The sequence below is a fragment of the Pseudorca crassidens genome, chromosome 14, assembly GCF_039906515.1.
Source record: "Pseudorca crassidens isolate mPseCra1 chromosome 14, mPseCra1.hap1, whole genome shotgun sequence".
Taxonomy (NCBI): Eukaryota; Metazoa; Chordata; class Mammalia; order Artiodactyla; family Delphinidae; genus Pseudorca; species Pseudorca crassidens.
The window spans coordinates 10,239,963-10,262,459 of record NC_090309.1 but is presented as its reverse complement, the minus strand read 5'-3'; the positions used below and the strand labels follow the sequence as shown (position 1 = coordinate 10,262,459).

The window sequence follows — 22,497 nt, the reverse complement described above, 5'->3', positions numbered from 1 at the left end:
TCCTCTGTGTAAAGGGGGGCTGATACTCACCTGCAGGGTGCAAACACGTGCAGGGACCTGGGGAGGAGAAGGCCCGGGCTTCAGCGCCCCCTCGGTCCTGCCCAGTGCAGCCCAGGGGCTGGGGCTGGCTCTTTACCTCGTGCTGCCTTCTGGGAGTTTGTGGCAGAAATGGATGGCCGGCACTTGCTGTTGGCGGTATTTGGTGTCTGTGATGCAGTAAGAGATGCAGGGGGGACCTCATGCAACCCGTATACTCTCACACACATACCACACACTCACACTTGTGCACACCCACCAAGTGTGCACATACCACCCACTCACACCTGTGCACACCCACCAAGCACATGTGGGTGCACACACGTCACACAGAGGTGTGCACGCCACACACACCATGCACACTCCTGTGACCACACACATAGGCGTGCATGAGACGCTGCCTCTTTGACTTTAAGGAAAAGGTGAAGACTTGGATCCTGACAGCTGTGTCTTGTTCGTTGTCTCAGACACTGTGTTTTCCAGGGAGCCTCAGTCCCCTTGCCTGGAGAATGGGTATATTCATGGCCCCAGCCTCCCAGGCTTGATGGGGTGGGGCCAGCAGTGTGTGCAGGCCAGGCCCCTGTCCTTTACCTGCACACCCACTCTAGGGCGCTCCCAGCATGATTCCAGTCCCCTCCCTCTGCTTCCCTGAGCCCCTGCTACCTGTGCTGCTTCATCACCCTTTTCTGACCGTTCCGTTACCCAGAGCAGCCTCCAGGGAGGCCCTGGGGCCTGTGAATACACATGTGGGGTCCATGTGCGCTCTCCCTCTCCAGCTTCTTGGGACGATGCAGAAACGTGAGGTTACTACAATTTCATACAAACAGCTTAACTGGGAAGCTCACATCTTCACAGGGCTGTTTTTCTGCAGCAGAGTAAAAGCAATTGTTTTCCATTAGGGTAGGAACAGGGAGCAGAGGTGAGCCGTGGCGCCCTCGTGTGGCCGGCCTTGTGCGCCCGACGGGCTCGGGTCTGCTCTGATGGGCCCAGCCTCGCCTCGCTGGAGGCCCAGATTCTTTTTATTTTTTTTAGATTTACGATCTGAAGAATTTTATTTTATTTATTTACTTATTTATTTTTATACAGCAGGTTCTTATTAGTCATCAGTTTTATACACATCAGTGTATACATGTCAATCCCAATCGCCCAGTTCATCACACCACCACCAATTCTATTGAAGTATAGTTGACTTACCATGTTGTGTTACTTTCTGCTGTACAGCAAAGTGACTCAGTTATACATATATATATTCTTTTTCATATTCTTTCCATTATGTTTTATCACAGGAGTTCCCTGTGCTCTACAGTAGGACCTTGTTTATCCATTCTATATATACTAGTTTCCATCTGCTGATCCCAAACTCCCAATCCCTCCCTCCTCCACCCCACCTTGCCCCTCGGCAACCGCAAGTCTGTTCTCTATGCCTGTGATTCTCTTTCTGTTTTGTAGGTAAGTTCATTTGTGTCGTATTTTAGATTCCACATGTAAGTGATATCACATGGTATTTTTCTTTGTCTGACTTACTTCACTTCGTACGATAATCTCCAGGTCCATCCATGTTGCTGCAAATGGCACTATTTCGTTCTTTTTCATGGCTGAGTAGTATTCCATTGCATATATATGTACATCGCATCCTTCTCCGTTCGTTCGAGGCTCAGGTTCTTACTGGCCTGCATCTCCAGGGTCTTCTTGGCAGCAGCTCAGGCTCCTTCTTTTCCCCCCATGGATCTTGCAGCCCCTCCGTGACCCGGTGTCTGTCTCTCCCTCCCCGGTCCTCGGCATCCAGCACCCACCCCACTCCCAGGCCTCTCTCCTGCTGAGCCCTGGCTCCAGCTTCCAACTTCCAGCAGAAACATCTGGCACACGATGGTCTTCAGAATGGGGCTGGGGTGTGGTGTGCCCCCCTTGCTGAGCCTTTTGCACACCTGAGCGTGCGTGGACACGGGGAAGAGCAAGCCCGGGGGGCAGGCTGGGTGTGTCTGGGGTCGCAACGAGAGGAAACGGGGCCGAGGGGACCACGCCCACGGGTCCCACCTTTAGCTCGATGGGCTCCTAGATGGCAGCGTCTGTTCCCGTCAGCTCCTTCTAGAGCCGTGTGGAAGCCTTTGCTGAATGGCTGGTCACGGCCATGCAGCAGTGGGGGTGGGGAAGGGGTGCAGGGGCCAGGACACCACCAAGGGCTCTGCCCAGCCCTGCCCATTCCCCTGGTGACATGTTTACCAGGCACCCTGCCAGGCCATGTGGAACGCACAAAACGCAATCCTTAGTTGTGTGAGGCTGGCACGGAGGGTCACTCTGTTTTACTAAAAGTGAAGAGCAGACCGACTCTCAAGAAGGTCACACGAGTCAGCGGGTCCCACGGGTCAGGGGCTGAGCGAGGTCTCTGACCTGGAGAGTCTTCCGTATGCTGCGGGCCGGGCGCCCACTCTCATGTGTGTCTTCCCTGACTTTTCTCTCGGGAGCTGCGGGAAGGCGGGGCTCGGGGCAGCAGCCACCCTCCCAGGCAGAGGAGCCGGGACCCCAGTGCACCCCTCTCTCCACTGAGCATCGCTCCCGGGCCTCAGCTCTGCAGTCCCATCACATCCCTTGAGGACACCTTGCTCACACCAAGGGCTCCGTGTGCTCGTGAAATGATCAGCCGTGTGCAGACGAGGTGCCTCTGCTCCTTCAGGAGCCTCCCGGGGCTCTGGGTGCAGAGGACAATCGTGCCATTCGGTGTAGCTCTGTCCCCGCGCTCAGCCTGGCCCAGCTGGGTGTCCTGGGCTGGCGCCTGCAGAAGGCGGGCAGGTGGCCGGGACACTGCACCCTTGTTGGCGGTAGGGGTGGTTTCCATTCAGCGGAGGCGGCCTGAACCACAGATTTCTGGGACATCTTAGAGCAGGACCCAAGGAGCGTGGCCCAGTGGAACACGAGGGTGGCCTGAGCCTCGGCGACTCGGCAAGGAGTGGGTGGGACTCAGGGACCAGGTGGCACGAGGACAGGGGGCCAGGCCAGCTGCTGCTGCTGTGCCCTGGGGGTCACCCCTGGGCTGCAAAAGCCCCAACATGGGGTCGGGAGCCAGTCAGCAGCGGTGGCCTTTAAGGTGGGTGGTCCCGGGACCGGGCCGCTCAGAGCCGTTGGCGTGGCCCCGGAAGTGCATCCCTCCCCAACGCTGGGAGGCCATCCTCAGTGACCCAGGGGCTGGCGCTCTGAGCTGCTCTGCTTATCTCCGCGGCACCGAAAGTCCCTCCTATGAGAATGTCAGGCCCCCTCTCCAGGGGCACGGCTGAGCCACCAACCGGACAGACGCGCTTCTCAAGTCTGGCTCGCGCGAGGACAGTGGGACTGGGTGCCTTTAACTGTAAGCCTGGAATAATAATATCAGCCACAGAGTACCCTGGGGTGTTCGTGGCAGACGCCTGAGTCTAGGCTGGCTGGTTTAAGCAGAGAGGCACTTACCCTCGGCTGTTGGGAAGTCTGCAGAAACGCTACAGGGCCAGAGGAGGAGGCCTGGATGTGACAAGGCAAGGGCCCTGCCTGCCGCTATGGGAAACACCCCATGTCCCAGCCCATTCAGGTAGGGACGCCGGAGCTGCAGCCACATGCTCCTGTGTGGCACCGTGTGACCATTCCCCACGCAAAGGGACACATTCCTGCCCCTTCCCCCAAAGTGCAGACCCGGATTCTCAGCCACCGCATCCATCTCCGGGAGATACTCATTTCTCCTGGGGTTTGTCACCCCCATGTAAAATCATAAAGTCACCACCACCAGCACGCCTGATAAAAGAGTGGTAGTAGATACCAAATGTGAAATCGATAGCTAGTGGGAAGCAGCCGCATAGCACAGGGAGATCAGCTCGGTGCTTTGTGACCCCCTAGGGGGGTGGGATAGGGAGGGTGGGAGGGAGGGAGACGCAAGAGGGAGGGGATATATGTATGCATATAGCTGACTCACTTTGTTATACAGCAGAAACTAACACAACGTTGTAAAGCAATTATACTCCAATAAGTATGTTAAAAAAAAAAAGAGTGGTAGTAGAAAGGTACGGGGCTGAAAAGGTAAATTAGCTTGTCTATAATACATAAGGATATATAACTATATACTAACAGAATTTTTTTTAATTAAAAAAATTATTTATTTGGCTATCTTGGGTCTTAGTTGCGGCACGCAGGATCTCCGTTGAGACATGTGGGATCTTCCGTTGTGGTGCTTGGGCTTCTCTCTAGGTGTGGCATGAGCGTTTTCTCTCTCTAGTTGCGGCACGTGGGCTCTGTAGTTTGCGGCACGCGAGCTCTCTCCTTGAGGCGCTTGTGGCGCGTGGGCTTAGTTGCCCCGAGGCACATGGGATCTTAGCTCCCTGACCAGGGATCGAACCCACGTCCCCTGCATTGGAAGGCAGATTCTTTACCACTGGACCAGCAGGGGAGTCCCTAACAGAATTTTAATGTGTTTGAAGCACCAAGATATACTCAACATCATGTTTCAAAGTGAGATGCCAGATCAGGTGCAAATTTTCAAGGATTTATCTGAAAACTGTATATGGCTTTTGAAGCTTTTACCCTTATCAAAAGTATAGAAAGTTGAATGGTTAGAGCCTGGAGGGAAGATGAGTTGTGAAGAGGATTTCTCTGGAGAGTTCGGCCCCCCAGTGTGAAGGAGAGATGCTTCAGTTACCTTTTGTTACCTAACAAAATACTCCCAAATGTAGTGGCTTAAAACAACCACCATTTTTTTCTCCCGATTCTGTGGGTCAGGCATCTGGGCGGGCCCCCCTACCTTCCCCCCGGATGGTACTTCTACTCCACATGGCATCAGTTGTGATTACTCACTTACCTTTGCTTAGCTGGTGACTGGGCTGGGCTGGGAGGTTCAGAAAGGTTCCACCCGCACGTCTGGTGCCTCAGTGCCTGTCTTTCTCCACGTGGCTGCTTGAGCATCCTCACAGCATGGTGGACTCAGGTACAAGATGGCTGACTTCCAGGAAGAGGTGTTCCAATAAGTAAGGCAGAGAGTTCTTGAGGCCGAGGCTCTAGAACTCACACAGCATCACTCTGCTGCATGCTATCGGTCAAAACGATCATAGGCTTAGCCTAGCAGAGGGGAAATAGACTAGCTTTCCGTGGAATTGCAGTATGAAATCTGTGGCCATTTTAATCCACCGCAGGGCCCTCAGCTAAGAACCAACCCACGGTGGTGTGATCCAAGCTCTCATTCTTGAGCGATCTGAGCCCTCGGTCATCCTACCTATAACTCCACCCCACCCCCACTCACTTTGATCCCTGTATTTGGCAATATGAATAGGTTGCGTGGTGAATTCACTAGGTCTGAGACGTAGTTCCCATCCTCCACCCCATGTAGGGGTAACACCTTCTCCCCTGGGTAATCGGCATTATTCATCCCAGCCAACGCCCTTTCAGTCAGCTGGCCTGAGTGGTGTGGGAGCCCCAGATGGCCAGGTGACGGTCTCAGCTTCCAGCTCAGCAGGTGCACTGGTGTCTCCCCTTTGGGGAAGCGTTCTTCCTCTTCTTCTTCTTCTTTTTCTTTTGGCTGCGCTGTGCGGCATGCGGGATCTTAGTTTCCTGACCAGGGATCGAACCCCCGCCACCTGCATTGGGAGTGCGGAGTCTTAACCACTGGACCGCCAGGGAAGTCCCAGCATTCTTCTTTAGGGATCTAAAATCTCTTATCCAGAGCCCAAAGTATTGGAGATGAGAAGCAAAGATGCTGCAAGTATGTGGTTGGGGGGTGGTGCTTCCCTTGGTTCTGGACCCATTCTTCCGGCTGGAGGAGGAGCATGTATGGTGGCACGTCCAGGACAGCACCTGCACCTCACCACTGGCACTGGAACCAGTGTACGGGGGGCGCTTTCGCTGTTCTGCAAGTCCAGCCGCTTCTGGGCACGGGGAAGAGGGGGAGGCCCGTGCGTCTTGTCAGCACTGGCCTTTGGCCACAACTCTTTGCTGTAAAATGAGTCTTTGAGTCAGTAACGATGCGTGGGACACAGCGATGGGCGGTGTTGTTGGCAGAAGCAAGGTGGGCAGAAAGCGAGGTCTGTATTCAGAATGAATGTCAATTCCAGAAAGAGTAAACGATGGTCCCTGCCAGGGTGGAGCTGACCTGCCACCTGGTGGCTGGCTTGTCGCCCTGCTGGCAGGCTGGGCACCCGACAGCAGCTGTACCCAGATCAGCCCGGTGAGGGGAAGTTCATTTCGTGGACCCATGAGTAATCCTCGTCCCCCATGGCCCTTTGTTCATGGCCAGGAATACAGGCTGACTGACGTGCACAGACAGGCCATCTTGTCTACCAGACTCTCGGTGCCTCCGCAGGCCTGGCTGCCCTTTGGACAGCGTCCACAAAGGACTGTGACACCCTCACACGTCCTAGTCACCGCTCCGCCAATCTTCTTCCCTCCACCTCCTTGACCCCTGAACACATGCTTAGTACCCACCCCTGAGTCAATGTCAATCTACCTCAGGCCACCCCTCCTTCCAGACAACTTGTAGTTGGTGTCAGAATTGCCTGCAGCTCTGTCTATAAAATAAATTACATACACGTGCTTTTCCTCCTCAAACGGTCTTAGGGACTCCCCATGAGGCCACAGGTGTGGGTTGAGGGGAAGGTGGCGATGCAGCTGCTACCATGGGGGTCTGAGCCCCATTTATGAGCAGACACCTACCTGAGCCTTCTAGACCCCCGACCCTGAGCTTATACGTAGCACCTGTGTGTGATGGTGACGTGCTGTGCATGCCCCTTTAGAGCTGGGGGAGAGGTGGACACTTAGTTCCTGATGGGCAGCTCAGGTCTCAGGGTCACCTGGTGCCCCACAGTCGGGCCTTCCATCTCCCCGAGGGCCCAGGAGTGAGCCAGAAGTAGTGTCAAAAGAAGAAGAGATTTTTGCCAAAGAAAGCATGGCTTTGATCAAAAGCAGAGGCTTCTACCGGGGCCCACCCTGGGCCCTGCAGAGCACCCTAACTTTCCACAGACACACTGTGCGCCGTTGAATGTGCTGGGTCATCAGGCCCAAGGGGAGAGCCGCTTGTACGCAGCCTGGACCTGCTGCACAGGCTTTGCTTGTGCCTGGAAACAGTCTGGAGCAGCACAGCACCTGTGGTACACAAGAAGCCCCTTGTGTACGTCCTTTCACTGGCTAGGAGTGCAAGGTACAACAGCTGGTCTTTCACTTTGGAAGGAATGTTTTTACTTGCCTGCCAACAGAAACCCCAAACAACAGTAGCTTAATTTAGACAGAGGTATGTATCTCCTATCTGAGAAATCTGGACTAGGCAGCGGCTGGCACTGGTTTAGCAGCTTGGGGATATCAGAGTCAAGGTCTAAGGGGTTTTTTGCTTCTTCCCTCACAGTTGCAAAGTTGTTGCTCTGGCTCCAGCCATCATGGCTTTGCTCCCGACAAGAGAAAGGAGAACTCAGGGGAAAGGAGGAAGTGGTGATGCCTACATCAGGAAAGCAACACTCTCACAGAAATCTCTGGAAGATTTACGCTTACATTTTATGGGCTAGAGCTGAGCCACCGTGACTGCAAGGAAGGCGGGGGGTGGCGTTTTTTTTCAAGCTGCGTACATTTCCACCCCAACGACACCTGAATTCTGTAGGTGAAAGAGCAGAGGAGGATGCTGCAGTGCTGTTCTCCGCCACGCATACCTCGTGGGGTTGTTTTGATGCCCAGAAGGGCCTTAGCGAGCTGCCTGCGCACACCGGCTGCTCCGAGAATGTGGGCTGTGTGTCTTCAGCAATGCCTGCTCCAGTCACATCCTTGGTTTTTCCTTATCCCCCTCAACACAGGGATCCCTTCCCATCTCCCCTTTCTCCGCTCCACAGAGGCACCCGCAGGGCTGGGGCTGGGGTCAGTGAGCAGAGGGCAGAGGTGAAGAGCTAGTCAAAGGCCAAGGCCCCCACTCATCCACCAGCTCTGCCCAGGGTCCCTGGCCCCTGAGCCTCCTGGGCAGGGCTGTTCCCTTTCTGGCTGCACAGAAGCCCCAGGACCTAGATGAGGCCCCTTTGCAATGAGATCACACCCTCAGCTGAAAATCACACCAGGGGCACCTCCCCCATTGCTGCTGGGAGCTCAGGAGCAGTGCCTACCCCGCCCTCATGCCCTCCCAGCCCCGGAAGCTGCAGGAGCCCTTCTGCCTCCAGGGAGATTGAGCACCGGTCGGAGGAGCCAGGGGAGGGGCTGGCCCTGGGGCAGGAGCAGGGCTGACCCCGGCAGGGCACCGGCCCCCCGGGGGCTCTGGGCTGGGCTGAGGGGCAGGCGGCCCTGGGAAAGGCCGAGAGAGGGCAGAGGGCAGGGACAGAGATCAGAGGAGAGAAGGACAGGCCAGAGAGGCCGAGACACGGAGGGACAGGCTGGGACCCACAGGACTGGTACTGAGACTGAGAGACTGACCAGAGGCGGGAGAGAGAGAGAGAGTCCTAGAGGAAAGACTGAGTGCCAGGCTGGGAAGACGCAGGCAGAGGGGGCACAGAGCAGGCTGGGGGGCCCCTGGGCCAGGCCTGGCGATGGCGGGGCGCGGCGAGGCCCCTGGCGCACCCAGGGGGCTGCCCTGAGGCTGCAGGTGTGCCCGCACGGCTGCAAGAAACACCTGGGCAACACCATCAGCTTCTCCTTCCGCTTCATCTCTGGGAATCTGACTCGAGATGCGGACTGCTCTGGCAGGGCTGGGGGCAAGGGGGCAGGAAGGGGCAGGCTCGGGGTTTAAAACTGTGCCCACCTTGAATGGGGCAGGGGTGACGGGGCACAGCGGTCCTGAGAGCAGGACTGGAAGGGATGCGCAGCCTTAGAGTCCTGCCTGGCGGCCGGTAGACAGTGAGTGCCAAGCCGGGGCTCCCCAGGTGGGAAGGGGGCTTCCTTCTCCAGGGCGCACCGACACAGGCACAGGGAGCATAGGCTGGGAGGGGGCTGGTGGCTCTCGGGCTGGGGGTCCTCTCCCCTCTTCCCTCCCTCACTGGGGACCCCTCTCCTCCCTCAGCAAAGACAGATATGACATCTGTAGCAAGGATTAAATAAAACGAGCAAGCATGTAGAAAGGCCTGTGTCTAGAAAGTGCTCAATCAGTGATAGCCATCTTTCAGAATCTATAAAACCCACCAACCTGGAATTTTTAGCAGGGACACAGCGGGGGGCTTCCCTGGAGCCTGTGCTCTCAGACTCAGGCCTGCGGAGGAGTGGGAGTGGGAGTCCCACTGCCCCTCTGCCTCCCTGCCTGCCCCACCCCGAGCCAGGTGCTCAGGGGCTGAGCAGGACCTCGTCCCAGGCTGGGCCATGCGGACCATGCAGACCAGGCACAGGGAGAGGGGCTCCTGCGTCTGGGGCCCTGCAGTTTCCTTGGCAGGACACCCCAGGAAGGGCTGGTGTCAGGAGCTTCAGACCCTGGAAGGAGAGACCCTCAACAGCTTGGGTCTTGTGTGTCCTTTTGTTCTATCCTGTTATTGGAGGGATGTGAAGGAAGCTAAAGAAATCACGATTCCCTAAAGAGAAATCAAATTAAATCTCTAAAACATAAAGATGAGGCAGTGGAGACATGTGACATGTTGGCTTTTTAGCCAAAGCTGAAAGCTCCTTATGCTGCTCAAAGAAGCTCATGGCCACTGAGGGACAAAGGGCCAAGCGAGCGGGGCTGGGCTGGAGCACCTGACCTTTGTCCCCTCTCCAGGGGCGGGTCCCCCAATCTTGTTCCCTGCCCTGTCCCGAGTGCCTAGCACAGAACTTGGTGCTTGCCTAGCACAGGCCCCAAATACTCGTCAAATTAATGAATGCTCTTTTAAGAAGGATCAAAATTAAAAATTGAGCATATAATCAATCATCTCAAAATCGGTCGAATAATAACGGTTTAAAACCCTCAAAAGCAATAATAAGTCTCTAGGAATCAGAAGACAGGATTCTGATACAGTGAAGGTTTGCAGAGGGAGCTCAGATGGGAATGTGAGTCTAAGGCAGAGAGGCAACCTGAGGGACCTCCGGGGGGCACTTGGACCACTGCTGCTGCTGGGAATGGGAGCCCAGGGTCACCCCGGGCTTTTCAAAAGAAGGGAAATGCCGTCTCTGCTCGTGAGGCCTCTAGGCCCTGCCTCCCAGCTGCTGCGAATTCCTCTCTCCAGGCTGTCATCTTGGGGAAGGATGGAACTTTGAAGTTGGTGGTCCTTGAAGAGAGATGCCTGGGGGCTGGGCCCAGGGGCAGAGGGAGGTGCCTGGCGTCTCAAAGCCTCTGGCCACGATCCTTCTAGCTACTCCCAAGTGCTCCTGCTGGCTGGTGATTTGGAGCAACTCTCCTGCCCACACTGAGCCCCTCCTCACCTGTCCAGCCCGGCAGGGGTGTAGGGAACGGCACCAGCTCCGCAGGGCGTCTGGAAGGGTCAGTGAGCGCCCTGGCTTAGTGGAGTTTCAATCCATGGGCATATTTACTGCTGGTAGCTTTCTGCACCTTTTCTAAACCTTCTTACCCACCTGATACCGCTGCAGGTTCATGGGTGCTTTCTCTTGCTCCCTCTGTCTCAGTCTTTCTGGAAAGGGAAGGAGGATACTGCAGGTCTGTGTCACCTAAGGGTGCAGTCTGCCTCCCGGACCTCAGGTCCCTCATCTGACGACAATCACAAAGGCCTGGGCTTGCTGGTCTCCCTCTGAGCCCCTTCCAGCTCCGGGGAACGCTGGTTCTGGGATTCACAGGATGGCCAGGGTGGGAGGAGCTGCCTGGGGGCAGGAAGCGGGGAGGTGGGACGTGGGCGGCCGATAAAGTGCAAATACTTGACATCAACATATGAAACAAGCTGGAGGAAGCGCAGCTCTTTGTCACCTCTGAGCCTTTCAGTTTGCTCTGTGGGATCGCTCTTGCCAGCCATTCAGATGAAATTTTGTGCACATCCTGTGGTCATCTTTCTGGTGTTAGCGGGTACTCAGGGAAGCCTTAGAGCTCCGACCTTCATCCACCCCGGAATCTCCTCCCCCTGACTCGTTTCAGGCTTAAGGCTGGAGCAACAGGGCAGGGCGTGGGCATCTCTGAGCATCTCTGCTCTTTCTCCACTCTGCTTCTGCGGGGTGCCGGGGCCAGGCCAATGCCACCGCCCAGTTGTTGTTTCTCACGCCCAACTGTTGAGATTTCCCCTCTCCAGGCAGTCTTTCTTGGAGGAGGATGGGTCCCCAGCTCTCTTCCACAGCGTCCAAGGGAGCCCTGCAGAAACACACCCTCTGCCTCCATGACTGTTGCTATGTGGGTATCCACGTCCCTCCCATCACCCTGGGTACTTCTGGCCAGTGTAGCCATGACCATCACCCTGACCTTCTCCAGGTGTGCGTCAGACCGACCTGGCCCTGCATCCCCCAGACTTCAGGGACACGTGCCCAGATCCCCACAGGCTTCTCAGATGCCCCTCACTTGGACAGAGGACCAAAGTCCCCCTGTGGGAGATGGAGGAGTGACACCCCAGCACACCAGCCAGCCTTTCCAGAGACATTCCCTTCCTTTGCCTCGCCAACCTTTCTCTTCTCTGGGTGAGGAGGGGTGAGTCACAGAGTCAGTTTCTCAGTCCCCTAGTGTGACCTGCAAAGCTGGTCTTGGCCTTTGGACCTCTGCCCAAACTCAACAGGAAAAAAATCACATTTAATACCTGGACATGAGACATGGAGTCCACACCAAGACGGGGAGAGCTCTGTCTTCTGGGCCTCACACCGCACCCTGCAGCAGGTGCCCAGACCCGGGGCTCCCAGGGACGAGGCAGGTATGGTGCAGGGGCTGGGAGGGGCCAGGAGAGAGGGCTTGGGCTCCAGATTGAGATAGCAGAGACCCAAGGTTACAGACAAAGTTGGGCACAGCTGGCTTGAATTGTCAAAGCATCATTCTCGATGTGTTAAAAATATCATTCTACAAATAGACAGCATGTGTCAGGTTCTGTTGAAGTCCTTAATGAGGCAACCGGCAGAGTGACAAAGCCGATGCAAAAGAGAAAGAAACAGGGGGTTTTAGAGAGGATGGAAATAAAAGGAACACAGAGGTACTGCTGCTCCGGTATGAAACTAGGCAAGATCCAGGGCAGTGAAACCACCACCCTCTGCACAGAGGAGAGGAAATCATCACATCTTATCAGCTTTACAAGCTTGTACGACGTCTGGGCCCTAATCAATTGCACTGCTTCGTTCTGCTCCCCTGGCCAGTCAGATGCCCTGGGCAGGTGCTGGACAATGCCCCAGCAGGGCCCGGAGGACCATGTCCCCTGCATCGGCAGGTGAACTCTCAACCACTCCGCCACCAGGGAAGCCCTAAAAACAATTTTTAAACAGCAAAGAATCTTAACTCTGCCACTCATAGCTGTTAGAGGGTAAAAGGTAAAAAACACACTAAACATTTCGAGGGAGTTCCCTGGTGGCCTAGTGGTTAGGATTCTGGGCTTTCACTGCTGTGGCCTGGGTTTCAATCCCTGGTCAGGGAACTGAGATCCCACAAATCCTGCTGTGTGGGCAAAAAAAGTTCAAGAGTTTATTTGAATTGGGTAGCACCAAACCAAAGGTGGTTAGGAGTGTTCCACTGACAGGAGCTAATGGGGAGGTTTTTATAGAGAAGATGCAGAAGCAAAGCAAAGCAAGGAAATTGACTGGTCATAGCTTAAGCAGTTGTCTTATTTGGGAGCGCCTGTCTCTGATTAGTTGTTCGTAAGTTGCATTTTCTCAGATTTAAGTGTGTTGACTCTGGCTCAGGTTTTGGTTTGTTTACATAAGCTACCAAGGCCTTAGAGGCACCTCAGACCGACAGCCGCTTAAGTACTTTAACAATTCCTCCCTTTTGGTCATCCTCTCATGCATGAGAGACTGACCAACAATTTGGTATTACTGCCACTGTCCATCACCCTCGGGGACGTATCTCATCGTGAAGTTCATAGGTTATGATGTCGAGCCATGGGAGGATTGTTTTTGCTTTTCATCTCGTCCATCTTGTTCCTGTTTCTCCATCTTGTTCCTGTCTCTGACTTGCTTCGCTTAGTATCATCATCTCTAGGGCCCTCTATGTTGCCGAAAAAGGCATTATTTCATTCTTTTTTATGGCTGAGTGGTATTCTATTTTTTATAGAGAGAGACCATCTGATGTACTGCTGATGGCTTCAAACTTGTATTTAAGACCCCTGAGAGAACATAGGCCCCCAGGGAGACTACGGTGGTGAATGTCAGGAGGATAATACCAAGAGACTGAGTTTGCTCCTTAGCCGGGGTCCCCATGAACCAAACCAGCTGGTATCAAGTAAATCAAAGAATGCACCTGAAGAGGCATCAACCTTTTTTAATCAAGTGGCTTGTTTGCAACTTTCTTGTATTTGAGTTTCTACTCTACCAGAGTTGTTGATCCAGGTACAGCAGGAGGTCATCGCTATGGCACAGACAGCTTGTTCAACCAGCAGATAATCTAAAGCAGTTCTGTTATCTGAAACCACTTTATCAGCTCAAAATAACCCATAAGCCAAAGAGGCATATTTTGGGGTGGCAGAGTTTGTTACTCTGTGTTCCTTGCCTTTGAAATTTCTCCAAGAAGTCTCACAGTCTAGAGTTCGAGTTGGTAGATGTCTCCGTCTCACTGGACCAGTCTCTTAGTCCTGAGAGCAGGTCAGTTCAGTTAAACAGTTGAGTCTCATTTCAGGAAGAGGTGTTGCTGAGTGGGTTTCCAAAATTAAGCCTATATGGTACAAGCAATCGTATTTAATAAGACGTGTTTCTATGGAAACAAAGGAAAAACAAAGGATAATGGTTGGAACAGGTTATAGATCAGTTTCTGAGTCCAGAGGACAGCCAGTCGAGAAGATTTCTGGAGGTTGGGTTCCTAGATGTTGGGCTTGAAGCAGCTTTTGTAGTTTGAATGTCTCTGGTGATATCATTGGATGTTCTAGTGAACTTTCTCAGTGGACCACACAGCAACAGGCACAAAGTTTATCCATCCGTGAGCTGGTGTGATGATTTCTTTGAAGTTCGTATCAAGTTGTTCAGCTGTAGTTTGCAGGGCTTGGGGAAAAGGACAGTTTTTGTTCTCAGAGATTCTAAGTCAGAAGGGTGGAAGAAAATTGGAAACATTAGTTTGGAGGGTTGTAGCCAGATATTGGAGGAAACTAGAAGAATTTAGGATCCAGTGTAGTTTCCAAGTAGATAACAAAACCTCAAGACAATAAATCTGACCTCCACAAGGGGGTGTTAAAGTTTTCTACAGAAACGTAATTTTTCTCTCTACAATTACCCTTCTAATCACAGTAAGATGAATTTCTTTTCAAAATAAGCCTAGTCTCATTAAACTTGGCCTGATTATTTGCATAAGAGCAGCAAGAATAGTGACTTTATGCCTATTCTTTTTTTTTAAATTTTATTTATTTATTTTTGGCTGTGTTGGGTCTTCATTGCTGCACGCGGGCTTTCTCTAGTTGCGGCGAGTGGGGGCTGCTCTTCGTTGTGGTGTGCGGGCTTCTCATTGCGGTGGCTCGTCTTGTTGTGGAGCACGGGCTCTAGGCGCACGGGCTTCAGTAGTTGTGGCTTGCAGGCTCAGTAGTTGTGGCACGTGGGCTCAGTAGTTGTAGCTCGCGGGCTCTAGAGCACAGGCTCAGTAGTTGTGGCGCACGGGCTTCGTTGCTCCGCAGCATGTGGGATCTTCCCGGACCAGGGCTCAAACCCGTGTCCCCTGCACTAGGCAGGTGGATTCTTAACCTCTGCGCCACCAGAGAAGCCCCTATGCCTATTCTTAAAGATGATATTCCATTTAAAGCTTGGTGATACCTCGGGCTTTATTGGCTCAACCCTAGTTTATTAAATTTTTGAAAGCCTGTTTAGTCTAAGAAGCCAAGTCAAGGACTTGTCCAATTTTGTCCTGTTACGAAGAGGACAGATTCTTATTGAACTTATGCAAATACCTACATTGTCATAAAAAATAAGAATATTCAATAAGAGTTTCTGAATCCTGCAGCGATCAGGTAGAGGGAAGAAGATAAATATATACCATTTCTGTTTACAAAAGTATACTTTACCAAATTGCTGTGATATAGATTACTTAAATCAAAAGAGAAAGGGGGTTCTTTAAATCTGAAAACAAACCATTGAAAAATCAGCAATGTTTCAAAGTCATAAAATTTATAATTATCCTCATCAGTTCATTCATTCTCATGTAATTAATTCCTTTCCTTTTCTTTTCCATTATGGTTTACGACAGCATATTGAATACAGTTCCCTGTGCTATACAGTAGGACCTTATTTTTTATCCATCCTATATATAATAGTTTGCATCTACTAATCCCAAACTCCCAATCCATCCCTCCTCCACCCCACCTCCCTCTTGGCAACACAAGTTTGTTCTCTATGTCTGTGAGTCTGTTTCTGTTTCATAGATACATTTATTTGTGTCATATTTTAGATTCCACCTATAAGTAATATCGTATGATATTTGTCTTTCTCTTTCTGACTTACTTCACTTAGTATGATAATCTCTAGGGCCATCTACGTTGCTGCAAATGGCATTATTTCATTCTTTTTTATGGCTCAGTAGTATTCTATTTCATATATATATATATATATATATACACACATATATATATATATATATATATATATATATATATATATATATATATATATATACCAATCTTCTTTATCCATTCATCTGTCAATGGACATTTAGGTGGTTTCCATGTCTTGGCTATTGTAAATGGTACTGCTGTGAACACATCGGGGTGCATGTATCTTTTTGAATTAGAGTTTTCTTCAGATATATGCCCAGGAGTGGGATTGCTGGATCATAGGGCAACGTGGGGAACCTCCATACTGTTTTCCATGGTGGCTACACCACTTTATGTTCCCACCAACACCATGTAATTAATTCTTGATTAGTACTTGACCTTGGGTCAGTAGTTTCGTGAATTCATCAGTTTCTCCACCAGAGTTCTGAAAATTCTGATTCAGTTCAGTGGTATGATCTTCAAGTTATCAGAAATCTGTACTTGTAAGAATTCTTTCCATGAATCTCTTTAAAGAGGAAGCACTTTTGCAATTGCATCAGAGTAAAACCATAACTGTCTGTAAATGTCAAAAGACTTAAAAGTGGGGGCTTCCCTGGTGGCGCAGTGGTTGAGAGTCCGCCTGCCGATGCAGGGGACATGGGTTCGTGCCCTGGTCCGGGAAGATCCCACATGCCGCGGAGCGGCTGGGCCCGTGAGCCATGGCCGCTGGGCCTGCGCGTCCGGAGACTGTGCTCCACAACGGGAGAGGCCACAACAGTGAGAGGCCCACGTACCGCAAAAAAAAAAAAAAAAAAGACTTAAAAGTGGCCATGGCTAAATATCTGATGAGAGTTCATTATAATGCAGTTAACAAGGAATTTTTATTGTTTCTGTGACATACAACATTTTAATATAATAACTAGAATTATGATTACATCACGCCAGGACATATCAGATCTCTAGGAACTTTATACAATTTCTCATTCTAAAACAACCAGTTATTCTGCTTTAAAACAAAATAACTTTATTTTCCCTTAAAATTGCCTTTCCACATTCCATACCTTTTCTTACCAAAACACATCCTACTTTTATTGTATACAGAGTCATTTTTCTTATTACTTCTTGTAGTTTTGATTACATATATTGATTAGAATTCTTAACGCTTAGAAACCTTAATTTCTATTGAAACCAAGAAACGAGCCATTGTGGACTGTCTGTTACAGCAGCACTCTGTACATTGCAAACTTATCAATACATTTCATAACTGCTAGAAGCGTATTCTTCCTCATAGTGAGCTAAAATACTGAAACATTAATTACTGAACATAGGTTTATCTACTTTTGGCTTCTTATTACAGAGGGACTAAAGATATTTGGGTCTATTAATAAACATGTTTTGTGTTTCAGTATTTTATCTTATTTGAAAATTGTTTGGGAAGGCAGTCTCATATACGCAGTCTTTTGACCCCCTCACTCAGCCGCATGAGAATGCGCCTTGGACCCAGAACACTTTTTTACCAGGAGATAAAGAGCTCACACAGCTTGTGCTGGGCTTTTCACCTTGTATAGGAATATCCCTCCTTGTTTAACTTTCTGAGTATTCCTTTGTCTCTGCTTAAAGCATGTGCGTCCTATGGTAGCTGGCCGACCCACTGTTGTATCTGTCCTCTGAGAGGAGGGGACAGCGTTCTTCCACTGTGGCATGAGAGGAGTGCTCGTAGATCAGTTGCCCTGTGTCAGCTGCCAGGAGAGCCCTGCTGGCCATGGGGAACCAGTCTCCATTGTCAGAATCTATCTTGCTTGGTCTCTTGTCTATGTAAGTAAAGCGTTCCATCCAGTGCTCGACTGTGTTGTTTTCCTTGGAGACGCCAATAGAAGAAGCTGCAGTGGGCAGAAGTGTTTAGAATCCTTCCCTGGGATTGGAAACCAGCACTCTGTGCTCTTCTCCCTTGGGACTGGTAAAAAGAACAGGTGGGCTTTGAATTGCTTCTATAGCTGCTTTTTCTGTTCTTGTAAAGACGCAATTTGAAAGGCAAGAGCAGTCGTTTTCAATTCCTCAAAGAACTGGGTTGCAGCCTAAATGATATCAAGGGCTGGACCCACCCATCCAATTTGCTTCTTTATATCAGGGAGATTTCCAACGAAGATGGAAATTAAAAGGTTTCTATATTCTAGATTTAGAGCTGTGTATCTTTGGAACGTTTTAACACATGGTTCCACAGAGGCTTCAGAATACTGTCTTTCCCTCTAGATACATAGTTCTATATTATTTTATTTTATTTTTATTTTTGGCTGCGTTGGGTCTTCGTTGCTGTGCGTAGGCTTTCTCTAGTTGCAGTGAGCGGGGGCTACTCTTCGTTGCGGTGCACGGGCTTCTCATTGCGGTGGCTTCTCTTGTTGCAGAGCACAGGCTCTAGGCGTGCGGGCTCAGTAGTTGTGGTGCACAGGCTTAGTTGCTCCGCGGCATGTGGGATCTTCCCGGACCAGGGCTCGAACCCATGTCCCCTGCATTGGCAGGCGGATTCTTAACCATTGTGCCACCAGGGAAGTCCCATAGTCCTATTTTAGTTTAGGAAAGAAGGCTTCAAAAAAGTTCCTATCAGGCTCTGAATATCAGTCTCCAATTCAGCCAACTTCTGACCATAGAGTTCCTCTTAAAGAAAAAAAATCCTTTCCAATATCTTACCATCAGGTTTTAGCTGGGACAAACAGTAAATATTCCTGGCAGTACTGAACTCTTTAAAAGAGACAATTTTGATTCATTTAGTCTCAGAAGCTTCTGTGTACCAATCAAAAATGCATCCCATTTTTCGGGGGAAGTTTGGGGCTCCTTTAATCTCTAGGGCATCTCATAAATGGATAAGCTTATCTAGTTAAAAGTTTCCCACTGCAGCCACTGTGATTCAAGATTATCTTTAGTTAGGTTAATCCACTTGTTCAGACAGACACAGGTTCTGGGCCTGTAATTTTTATACATATAGTTAGCCCAGATAGGGGAGTCCCAGACTCTTTGGACTCGGAGGGACCCATTTTCTCCTTCCTCTCCTTTCCTTAAAACAAAATTTTGCTTTTCTGAGGCCTTAGTCCAGTTTAAGTTTGACCCATTCCAGTTTAAGTCAGAGAAACATTTATAATGTTTAAGGTGGACCCAGTGCAACTCTGGACCCAGTCTGGTAAGAGAAATGCTCAAAGTGAGGGAGCTCATAATGCATAAACTGTGGAGCTCAGTTATCCAAGAGGGACTTACCCATGACCTTTAGGTGCACTGAGAAAGCAGTGAGTGCAAAGGGCTCAACAGGTGGCTATGCCTGGTTGCATGTTGCTCCAGGGAACCACTGGAGGGAGGTCACCTTCATATCCCACTTTTGACACCAGAGCTGTTAAAAGGTAAACATAAGCACACTAAAATTTTCAGTAGTTTATCTGAGCATACATTGATTTGAATCAGGCAGTGCCAAACCAAAGATGGTTGGGAGCACTCCACCAACAGGAGCTAGGGGAGTGGTTTTATAAAGATGATGCAGAAGCAAGACAAGGAAATTATTTGATTGGCGATAGCATACGTGGTTGTCTTATCTGGGAAAGCCTAATTAGCTGTTTGTGACTGGTTGTTCTTAAATTTATTTTCTCGGGCTTGAGTACATTGACCCTGGCTAAGGTTTTGGCTTGCTTCCGTAGGCTACCAAGGCATTAGAGGCACCTCAGTCCAATGGCCTCCTTGTTTAAATATTTAACCAAGCTCTGCATGAAGCAAATTTCTTCTCACCTCTCTGAGCCTGTTTCCCCCCTCATCCGTAAAATGGTTACGAGAATAATGAGTTCATTAAGAAGACTGTTGTCGGGACTTCCCTGGCAGTCCAGTGGTTAAGACTTCGCCTTCCAATGCAGGGGGTGCAGGTTCGATCCCTGGTCAGGGAGCTAAGATGCCACATGCCTCACAGCCAAAAAACCAAAACATAAAACAGAAGCGATATTGTAACAAATTCGGTCAAGACTTTAAAAATGGTCCACATCAAAAAAAGAAATCTTAAAAAAAAAAAAAGATGGTTGTCATATGCACACGAAAACCTCTACACCTGTGGCATGGCTGTTTACCTTCTCCACCGTGATACCATGGTGGTCTCCTATACTGGCTTACCTTGTGTTGGTATGTGGCTTTGGGCAAGTTATTTGGTCTCTCTGAGCCTCAATTTCCTCATCCATTGCATAGATACAATAGAGGGTGATTTGGGGGATTCTACCAGAGTCTGTAAAGGGCTAGGGTAACGCTATCCCTTGTGGTTTTAGAGGCACCGCTGGTGATAATGGGGATTTACTGTGTGACTCTGAGCTGGAGTTTCCCCCCTTTCTGAGCCTCAGTGTCCCTATCTGTGAAATTAGAGCTGGAGAGGGAAATTTTCAAGGCCAAGAACCAGCTCTAAAATCTGTGATTTCTCCCCATCCCCTTTACCCAGGCACAGGGGCCTGGGAGCTTGGGATGTATTGGGCTGGCCAAAAAGTTCGTTCGGGCTTTTCTGTGCCATCTTGCGGAAAAACCTGAATGAACTTTTTGGCCAGCCAAAATATTTGTGACTCCTGCCTTTACAGCCACTGCCCATTCCTGCCTCTTCCTGGCTTCTCCTTAGATGTTCCTTCTGGGTCCTGAGAGACCCTGTGCCCTTCCAGCATTCAGAACGCCTCCCAAACCTCTCCCCAGGGCCTTGCTAACAAGGTTGAGTTCATTAAAAGTCAACCTTGAGCACCTTGACTCTCTTCCTCAGCGTTAGCAGGGAGGTTGGCGTTCTCCAGACGGATATAATGGGCTGCTGTGGTCTCCACCTCTGCACCCGCCTCTGCCAACCTGGCCTCCCCCACTGCCTGCCTCCAAATGTCCATACCAAAATAGTCAGGAGGGGGTGGATGGCGATGCAGAGGAAGGGGTCGCTGGGCACTGACTGGAAGGGTGGGCAGGGGGACCCTAGAAAGGTGTTTGGGAGCCACCCACCCAGACACAGGGGCCCAATGCTCCTGGTCCTGTGTCCGCATGGTGTGTGTACTGGGGGGTTGGCCCTGCAGCTGTGGGAGCCAATTCCCTGCCCTCTGGGGTGGAGGAAGATTGGGGGTTATTTGGGGTGGTGGGGAGGGAAAACAATAGCTTCCAGATGCTCCAGGATGGGAGGAAACGTTTGTGCTGCACTTGGGGCAGCTCAGGGAAAAGGCAGAACCCTGGTGACCAGGTGGTTGGAGCTCCCGGGCAGACGCTGACAGGCTGGTGAGCCTGGTGCCCACCGGCCTGGCCACCACTGACTGCCTCGCTCCTTTCTTGCCAGTCTCCCTTGATAGGCATTCCCCCATGTGCCCACCAGGGGGCAGAGACGAGCATGTCCACCATGCAGGACTTTTTTTTTTTTTTTTTGCGTGATGCGGGCCTCTCACTGTTGCGGCCTCTTCCATTGCGGAGCACAGGCTCCGGACGCGCAGGCTCAGCGGCCATGGCTCACGGGCCCAGCCGCTCCGCGGCATGTGGGATCCTCCCGGACCGGGGCACGAATCCGTGTCTCCTGCATCGGCAGGCGGACTCTCAACCACTGCGCCACCAGGGAAGCCCCATGCAGGACTATTTTAATGTTAAATCACCAGCTCTGCATTTCCTGCCACCAACCTGCCCTATCCACCCCGCATCTTCACCCCTTTGGGGCTTAAGGACAGAGGGATCTGGGCTTCCCGGGCTGTCACCTCTCTTCCAGGACACATCCCGTCTCCTGATGCCCTGAGCTAAGCCCAGGGCTGGCTGGGGATCCTCTCCCCAACAGGCCTCCCCTCCCCGCCGCTGCCCATGAAGTCACTGAGCCGGGGTGTGCCTGGGTGGCAGTGCTGCCTTCTCAGGTCTCCTCCAGAGGCCTCAGGAGGGCAGGGTGAATCATAGCGTGTCACAAAGCAGATCTTCTTTAGCTGTCCTCCTCCTGTGGATAAGGGACCAGGCTCGGACAGGAGCCATGGGTTTGTGCCAGATGTGGAGTGGGCGGAGCCTATACGAATCTGATAGGAATGCTTCCCACGATGGACAGACCAGGCTCCTGACTGCCAGTCCATAGGCTGGTGTGGGTCTCCAAGGTGAAATTCAGAACGATGGGCAGTGAACTGTCAGTAAACTAAACAGTTTCCCTTCTGATGTTTCACATCATCATTCTCTTTTGAAATAATGCTGAAGGTAGAGAGTAGTTAGGGTTTTTAAAAATATGTTTGTTTTTCAGGCCCTTGCATTGCAGAATAAAAGACAACACCGTTATGACCTCTTCCCAATTTGGAGGGAAATATGAGGGGTCTATATCCCTGCCTGGCTGAGGCTGGGCTGGGAGGTCGAAAGGGGGCTCCAGTGATAGGAGTGACAGGCAGTGGCCAGGGACGAGGTGGGGAGGGCAGGTGTGCTGGCTGGGCCTCCCTGCAGAGCAGGGTACAGCCATGTTGGTGGGTCCACAGGCCTGGGCCCCCCACTCTGGTGACCAAGAGCTGTCCCTCCCAGAGAAGGACAAGCTTAGGATCGGTCCTGAGCAGTGACCAGAATCCTGGGACTGGGGAGGGGAGTGACAGACACCACGCAGGCCTTGGAACAGAGCACAGCCAAGAGTGGGTGAATGAATGAGGGAGTGAGGCAGGGAAAGGAAGAAAGGAGAAACCAAGGAAGCAGTCGTCCAGAGTATTGACCCAGCACAGCCCAGAAGGAGGGAAAAGCTAACGGAAGCCTCGCACCATCTCCAAGTTTGCAAAAGAAAAGAGAAAGAGAGCAGTGAGAGGGTTAGTAGAAACTCACGAGCCACGGGCAGCCCCGGGGGTCTGGCTGAGAGCGGGGCGATTGCAAGCAGGGGGCCCCCCAGCTGGAGAGGAGGCTCACAGGGCAAGGCCACCACGTCCCCTCCCCACCCCCAAACAGAGGGGCTGCCCCCAGAGGCGAGGGAGAAGCCAGGGCGGGGGCAGGTCAGGGGTGCATGGAGAGGCTGGGAGCATTGGGCTGGAGTGTGACGGTTTGGGGAGAGCAG

General features: G+C 51.4%; 1 protein-coding gene across 2 annotated transcripts in view; it reads left to right on the top strand.

Annotated features, from left to right (window-relative positions):
• The window catches only part of KCNIP3 (potassium voltage-gated channel interacting protein 3), a 94,050-nt gene that overhangs the window by 13,820 nt on the left and 57,733 nt on the right, over positions 1-22,497 (top strand). The window lies entirely within an intron of this gene.